Source organism: Arachis stenosperma, chromosome 9 (assembly GCF_014773155.1).
Source record: "Arachis stenosperma cultivar V10309 chromosome 9, arast.V10309.gnm1.PFL2, whole genome shotgun sequence".
Lineage (NCBI taxonomy): Eukaryota > Viridiplantae > Streptophyta > Magnoliopsida > Fabales > Fabaceae > Arachis > Arachis stenosperma.
Genome location: NC_080385.1, coordinates 11,551,922 through 11,560,892, shown reverse-complemented (window position 1 = coordinate 11,560,892; position 8,971 = coordinate 11,551,922). Strand labels below are relative to the sequence as shown.

At 31.1% G+C, this 8,971-nt stretch overlaps 1 pseudogene; it reads left to right on the top strand.

Annotated features, from left to right (window-relative positions):
* Nucleotides 1-723: 723 nt before the first annotated feature.
* On the top strand, nucleotides 724-8,694 carry LOC130949056 (cytochrome P450 CYP736A12-like; annotated as a pseudogene).
* The last annotated feature ends 277 nt before the right edge of the window (nucleotides 8,695-8,971 follow it).

Here is an 8,971-nt window from a genome sequence, read left to right as displayed (position 1 = left end):
CAAACCTCTGTTCTCAATGAAAAAAAAAACAAGTCACAACCACCATGCTGTCACAATTCTACTTAATATGGTTACAAATTATTATATATATAGATATCTTTTATCAAATATATTTGCTTTTATTTAATTTATTTTAATTTTAATTATAAACTCATTTATTTTTAAATTAATTATATTTTTATTTAACAATAATTATAAATTCACTTATTTTTTCTTTTCATAATTATATAATATCTATTAATATTATTTTTTAATAAATACTTGTAGTATATAATAGTATAATAGATATAAATTTATTAATAAATTATTAAAATTTGAAAATAATTATTATTTTAATACAAAAACAAAATAAAATATTTATGATAGAGTAAAATTAATAAAATGCTTATTATTTCTATTTCATATTATTTTAGAATAGCTGAATATTCTTAAAATGTTAATAAAAATATGTATTTTAAATTTTAATTTTAAATTTTTTACTATTGTTTATTTTTTATTTACATAGGACCGGATTAACCGGTTCAATCAATGACCCACCGGTTGAACCAATAACCCAACAACCCAATAACTTGATCAGTTCGATCACCGATTCAGTTCTAACAACTATGCTATAAACCACACGTTTTGGCTAGCATCGCATTTAAAATACCCCCAAAACCTTCATATTTTCTATCATCAAAAGAATCATAAATTTTCCCACAAACTAAGATATATTCATTAAGTATGATAACCATACTCCTTGGCATATTAGTATTTGTAGTCGCCATTGTTTTGTTGCATCCAAAGGATGATCGGAATAAAGTTCCACCACCAGGTCCCAAGGCATTGCCACTCATCGGTAACCTCCACATGTTAGGAACACAACCACATCGCACCCTCCAAGCCCTCGCCGAAAAATACGGACCCATAATGTTCTTGAAGCTAGGGCAAGTTCCAACTGTAGTTGTTTCTTCTCCGGAAGCTGCTAAGCTATTCCTCAAGACTCATGACCTAGATTTTGCAAACAGGTCTAAATTTCAGGTCAGTGATAATTAATATTTAATAGTGAAAAAAACAACTCAGGACTTACTATTAAATCCCCCCAAAGACATTGGGTGTTGACGTGTTGTTAGCTGTATTTAAGACCTCCATATTTTGCAGTTGTTACTATATATTATGGACTATATTTAATTTGGCCATACTTTTCGGTTTCGGAATTTGGGATATCAAAAATGTTTAAAATAGTCAAAATTTATTTTATTTACCTTTAATTAATTTTAGTAATAATTAATGAATATTAAATAAAATAATTTTTTTTCTTTAACATTATCGTTGTGGTATTTTTTTGGTGACTTTTTTTTATAACATTATCGTTGTGGTATATCTACATACAAATGTATTTTTTTTTATAATGTGATTTATGCGTATTTTTAATATTTTTGTCATATCCTAAATACCAAATAATATTAATGTGATATATATGATGACGACTTCAGGTCGTAACTAACAAATAAAAATTATTATGTTATACGTAAACTAAAAATTAATTATTAAATTAATTATCAATATAAAATATATATTAAAATAAAAAATATATATTAAAAATAAGTTAAATAACATATATATTTATATAGAAATATATGATGATTGATTTAGTAGCTAATAATTTTGTATAAATATGATTTTAACAAAGTAAATTCTTAGTAATTAGACATTTTATTATGAGAAAGTCTAGGAGACTAGCAGATTTTATTATTTTTAGTCATTAATTAGCCATCAATAATATTTTTAATGGTGTAAAATTGTATCTAATGGTATAAAATCATTCAATTTTTTTCTGATGGTTAAGTGATGGCCAAAATTTAACAAAAGTGCTGACCCTTAGCACCCTTCTTTCATTATATTATGTAAGTCAACCCACTATCATACAAAATTGTTTGGACGTGTATGGGTGGTTCAGGCTGTGGAGATGTTTTTCAATGGCGGAAAGGGCATTGGGATGGCACAGTACGGTTGGTATTGGCGGCACATGAAGAAGTTATGCACATTGCAACTTTTAAGTGGATCAAAGGTTGAGATGTATGGTCCTTTAAGGAGGAAGGAGTTGGAAATGTTGGTGAAGTCTCTATGCAATGCTTCTGCGTCAGGTGAGGTTGTGAATCTTAGTATGATGTTGAAGGAGCTTTCTGAGAATATTACATTCAAGATGGTGTTGGGTCGAAGGGATGACAATAACAGGTTCAACTTAAAGGCCCTTGTTGACTTAGTCAGCTTGGCTGGAGCTTTCAATATTGCAGATTACGTGCCTATCCTTGGCATCTTTGATTTTCAGGTAATCCCCAATCCAACCTGAAAGAAGAATTAGCTGGTGTGTCGTGTGTATGACTGTATGTGCGTGTGTTTTCTTTTAAGTAGGCACACTTTGAAGAAGAAAAAATTAAGAGGGGAAAAATATTTTTACCGAATAAAATGATAGAGAACTAATATTTTTAGGAAAAACAAAAAACAAAAAATTTAGGGTGTTTTATTTTTGATAATGTCATTTTCTATATGAATTTTTTACATTGTATATTTATATAAATTTATACAAAAAAAAGTGATATTATCAAACTAAACACAATAATATCTATTTCCTTCTGAGTAATTAGGAAACCTTTTCATGTTATAAACCAGACTTGAATCCAAGATCTAAGAAAGAGAACCTAACCTCAATTGAGAGTACAAGAATGGAAATTTTTTTTATCTAAAACAAGAAAATTTATAAAATAGTAAAAAAAGAAAGTAATCATTATTATTAAATTTATAATTTTATTATGTGTGAATCTCATTATTTTAATTTAAAAATAATTATATTTTTATTTTCTTACTTTATCAACTTTTTCGTCTTCGAATGGTTTGATCCTAAAAGAATTTTATTCCCCTAACTAAATATTTATCCATCTAAAATTATAATTAAAACAAACCTCCTTCTATTAGGTCATAAATTTTACTTAGATCAAATTAGGACTTGGTTTGGTAGAAGATCACATGTTTGGAGTGTATTTTTAAAGTTAGGACGGAGTATATTTTAAAAGATCACATGTAGGTTTTAAAAGTGTATTTTAAAATTAGTTTGTATTTATTAAATTAAAAAGTCTAATATAACTTTATATGTTAATAAATATCAAAATTTACTAATGTATTTATATTTATTATGATATTATTGAATTTTAAATTTCTTTAGTTTTATCAAATATAATTGTTGTTGTTTGTTCTTATTTACTACAAAAAAAAATACTAAATACCGTTGGATCTATAAAATAAATTCGCCGCTAAATAAATTATCATTGTCCTTGGGTTGACGGTATTAACATTGCCGAAAACTGTTTACCGTCGGATTTATTTTGTCCGACGTTAATTATCGGCAGATTTTCTATCGATCTTTTCAATGGATTTGGCGAGAATGTGTTGATGGTTTCCGTGGGATAAATTCGACGGTAACTTTAGTGTTGTTTCATGTGTTTAATTAGGCGCCATGTTACCGTCGAATTTTTTCGACGGTAATATTAATTTTATAAACTCTAAAGTTTTTTGGGCATAGTTAAGCCACAATTAGAAGACTCTTGTTAACGAAATTATTGTTAGTAGAAATTTAATGTCACTAGAAATAAAAAATTACTTTATTAAAAAATAAATGGTCTGAATGAAATAAAATTACATAAATATAGACTACAATGAAGTAGACAAACAAAAATGCGTAAAACTCTAAATCCTATATATCACGGTAATCTTCGTCGTCGTTGTCGTTCTCCTCGGTGTCATGGTCTCCTTGCTAAGGCGGCGGAGGAGATGCTGTCATCGGTGCCCCACTAGTAGTGTCGCTGTTGCCTCTAGTGCGCATCTGCTGGCTATATACTCCTCCATCTGTTGTCGTAACCGATCGAGCTCCTCCAACTTCTCCGTCAGGTCAGAGTTGATGGCAATGCGTGCAAGAATCTCTCGATATCTCTGCTCAGACTACTCTGCCCTGCTGGTGAAGTTCCTGTGTTAGCTTTTGCACCTCCTTTCTCAGGTCGACAACTTCCTGCTGGGGATCAGTAGAGCTGGTGGCAGAGACAGAGGGAGCCACCAACGCAGAGGAGCAGAGGCCACTGGCAAAAAATGACCCCAACTCGAAGCGGCTATTCTTGTGTGGTTCAGAGGCAGTCTCGTGCAAAATCCTATCGAGATCCACCACAGAGGTCTCGGAGTCGGCTTCATCAGCCCCACTAAGCGGCTGAAATTGCTAGATTGCGACCTTCAACCTCTATATGTACTCCTCATGTGTTACACACGTTAGTTGTGATTAGGATAATAGTTAAATAATTGACTTTAAACCAAATAAAGTTTAAACTTAGGATTAATTTAAACTCACAAATGAGTCGCAGACCGCTCGTCAGTAAATCTCTCCTTGTTTGCCTTCAAAGTATGGGTATACTTGAAGGTCTTCGACAGTGTCGCCTCGCGATCCAACAACTTAGAATACAAATTAATATATCAACCAACCAATAAAATAAATGAACAATTTAAATAATGAGAGACAAATATAAGCATGAACCAAAATCTTAATTGTAATTTCGAAAACATAATTTTAATTTTTTCGATTTCATTAAAAATGCTATGAAAATTTCGACAGAGCCCCCAAAATTTGGATTTAGCCATCCTTGAAGTGTTCCATCCAACATTTTTCAGCAATCTCATAGCCTAATCTAACCTATTCTAACCTATCCTAACCACCTAAATTCACTAAAACAGAAAATTAAACTAACATTTACGCTACTAACTAATTAATTTAATTGATAATAAGAAAGGAAAGTAGAAAACTAATTCAAGTAACTACTAAAATATTAAACAATGCCAACATTCTTACCATTCTGATCTTCGTCTTGATGAAGGTCGCCGATCCACCCATATACCTCGACGACCTAGGAAAAGCCCTGTTAGCGACATTCATCAGACGGCGACGCTTGAACCCTTCGTTATCTTTAAAATACGCCTCTGAGTCACGCTTAATGTTTGGACGGATCCACGATGTCAGGTGGTCTTTCTCCTGATGAACGTCGCTCATCATCTGCTGAAACCACTTGGCAGCGCGATGGTTATAAGTCTTCCTTATCATCACATTGTATTCTGTATCCCATATGAATTTCAACTACATAAAGTGATTCACTAAAATTAGTTAGTCGGAATGAAATAAAGTTCTTATACAATTAAGTAATTCAAATGAAATTGGATTCTTACCGTCCACTTCTAAAATCACCACTCTCTCACATCAATCGGGATCTGCGTGTAGGTCGGCTATGGTGGTTGTACATGGACTTAATGACCTCGGATATCTCCTGTGTGCATGCATTGGGATTTGGTGCAAACCTATTAGAGAAAAAACTCACATTAACAAACACATAAGATAAAGAAATTTGACATAAACAAACTTAAGATAAACAAACCTAATATTAAAAAATTTAGCTCACGACTGCATGTCATCGGGCTAAATTCCGAGCCAGATGACGGGCGTGGTGGAGGGAAATCCTGCTCGGGAGCATTGGAAGAATCACTCACCACGAACTCTGTTGACGTCGTCACTGCATCTGCAGGGGCATAGCAGAAGGAGGCATCCAGTTCAGGTTTGGGATCATGATGAATTGCTGGTCCAATAGAACCGCATGTGACATTATAGCGGTCAACGGGGTAGTCGGGATAGAGGGCGATGACTGGATAACCCTAAGGGATTCAGTGGAAGCCCGCCCTATACCACGATCACGTGACCCACTTGATCTACCTCTGCTACCCGTTGTCATATCTGTATAGCGAATATATTAGTAACATATTAATAACGTAACAAATACCAATGAATAATAACATAAGAATAAACTCAAGAAGTAACAAATAATTCTAAAAGTATTTTAGTTTAGTAAATTTAAAAAAGGAAAAATTACAGTGTGTTTTAGTTTCAAAATAATTAAATTAGAATGAATAAATATTTTGGTTTGTTTAGCAAACTAACAAGTGTCTATAGAGCACTAAAACACTAATTGCAAAGAAAAAAAATTTTCTTTTATAAGAACCAAAATGAATATATACATATATAGTTCTCTCGTAAATGCCATAAATATTTATCATAACACCAACTTAATAAAATAAAAAATGTAAACTAAGATCAAAATAATTATTCAAATTAACAATTGCACAAAAATATAGCAACCCAACAATGAATTATAATAATTACAAAAACATAATTTTAATTTTTTCGATTTCACTGAAAATCTTATATAAATTTCGACAGAGTCTCCCTTAACATTCGCATTTCTCTATCCTTCAAGGGTTCCATCCAAACTAAATATCCATCAATCCTTTTCAACCGGTTAACTTTTTTCAATCATTATTAAGGTAACATACAAATAGCTAATCATTATTAACACAGTCAAGCATTTAACTAACAATTTCAACAGCAGAAATCAGTAAATAGCTCATTAATCCAATATTTTTCAACAATCTCAAAGACTAATCTAACCTATTCTAATCTATCCTAACCATCTAAATCCACTAAAATAGAAAATTAAACTAACTAATCTCTACTAACTAATTAATTAACTTGATATAACAGAATTTGAAATAACAAGAGTTCAAACAAAAAACCTTGAAGAGGGATGGATGTGTAGTGGCGGCAGAAGCAGAAGCGGCAGGGACGTTTAGCAGCGGCAGCAGCATTTTCAGCAGCAGAGGAGGTTGACGAAGAGGAGAGATGAAAATGTTAGAGAGAGAGTGGGAGGGTGAGAGGAGAGAGAGAGAGGGACGAAGGGGAGAAGTTAGAGAGAGGGAGAGAGAGAGAGTGAATTCGAAATGGGAGGACGGGTTCGCGGTTCCAATTTTGAGCACGATTTCTGTTGGATTTACTGGCAGATATTTTCAACTGTAACGCAATGCAGATCACCAAAACGCAGCGTTCCATTAAATGTCTCCATCATCAGATCTATCCGATTGTAACTTCAACAAAAAAATTTGGTGCCAATTTGTCGTGGTTTCCTACTGAAAGCTATTAGCGGAAGAGACTATCCGCCGGTAATTATTTGACATGATAAATTCGTCATCAAACTCATCGCTAATTAAATCCGATGATAATCATCGTCGATAAATCCGACAGTAAATCCAATGATTTTCAACATTTTTTTTGTAGTAATTAAAAATAATTTTTATTTTAATTTTCTAAATACATGAGATATACTTTTATGAAGTTATTTTTTAAAAGTTAATTTTGATAAAATACTTTCAAAAAGTAAAAGTTTATCAAACCTTCGAGATATTTTTTAAAATTAATTTATATTTATCAAAAAATATATAAAATCTCGTATATTAATAAATATCTAAACTTATCTTTGTATTTATATCTATATCATGGTCTTTTAAATTTTAAAATCTATTTCACTAAATATAATTATTATTACTTACACTGCATTGCCAGGTAAATATAATCTTTGGATAAAAGATTAGTTTCTTACACTTTTCTTTCGTGAAGTCAATTTGTTCTCCTTCGTCATTGATGTCTTTTTTATAAACAGAATAATACAACAGAAAATCATACCAAAAGCAATTTAAAATTATTATATTTTATTTTTTAATTATTATTTATCTTATCTTGTATTATTTAATTATTATTAAAATAATTGAATAATATTAAATATATAATTATAAGTATTATATATAAAATTATAAGTATTAAATTAAATAAAATAATTTTAAATTATTATCGATCTCCTTTAACAATCTGCATGAATAATACATTTAAGTTTTGTTCATACAAATACAAAAATACTAACTAGCTATTACCTTGATTGTCAGGGAATAAGAAAGAAAGTAAATAAATTAAGAAAATCAATTGACGATACATTGGAGTATATTATTGAAGATCATCAAAATACCAACTACGATGATGATAATAATAGTCCACAGAAAAAGGATTTTGTTGACATATTGCTATCATGTTTGGATCAACCCATGGATCCTGATGAAGAACACGAACATGTTGTAACAAGAAATGACATCAAGGCTATTATAATGGACATGATTGGTGCAACATATGAATCATCAGCTTCGGCAATTGAATGGGTTATGTCAGAGCTACTAAAGAATCCTAGTGTGATGAAGAAACTTCAACACGAGATACAACATGTAGTTGGAGGAATTAATAAACAAGTTGAAGAGAGTGAAATAGAGAATATGCCTTATTTGGATATGGTTGTGAAAGAGACCTTAAGATTATACCCAGTTGCACCTTTGCTATTGCCTCATGAATCTCGAAACGACGTCGTTGTTGATGGTTATTACATAAAGAAAAATACAAGAATCATAATAAACGCATGGGCAATTGGAAGGGATCCAAGAGTTTGGTCAGAAAATGCAGAGCAGTTCTATCCAGAGAGATTTGAACATGATAATGTAGACATTCATGGACGTGACTTTAGATTCATACCATTTGGTTCTGGTCGAAGAGGGTGCCCTGGAGCTCAATTGGGATTTGCAACTATCAAGTTTGTTGTGGCTCAGTTGGTGCATTGCTTTAACTGGCAGCTTCCTTTTGGCATGTCTTGTGATGAATTAGACATGAATGAAACCTTTGGCGTCACTATACCAAGAACTACACACTTGCTGGCTATTCCAACTTTTAGGCTAACAGCTGAAGCTGCTAGTAACAAAGAATAATGCTCACTAGAAGGTTTTTTTTTTTTTTTGTGTTAAAACTTTTTGAATGGTGCTTATTCTATTTCTCGTTATTTTTGTAAATTAAAAAAAAACATGTTTATAATTGTAACTTAAGATGGAGTTTATCTAAATTAAAAAATTTAGTAAAATCTTATACCGTAATAAATTTTTAAATTTAACTCTCAAATTTATATTTATTATAATATTTTTAAATTTTAAAAATTATTTTATCAAAGAAAAAGTGTAAAAAATTAGTATTTTTATTAAAATTTGACTA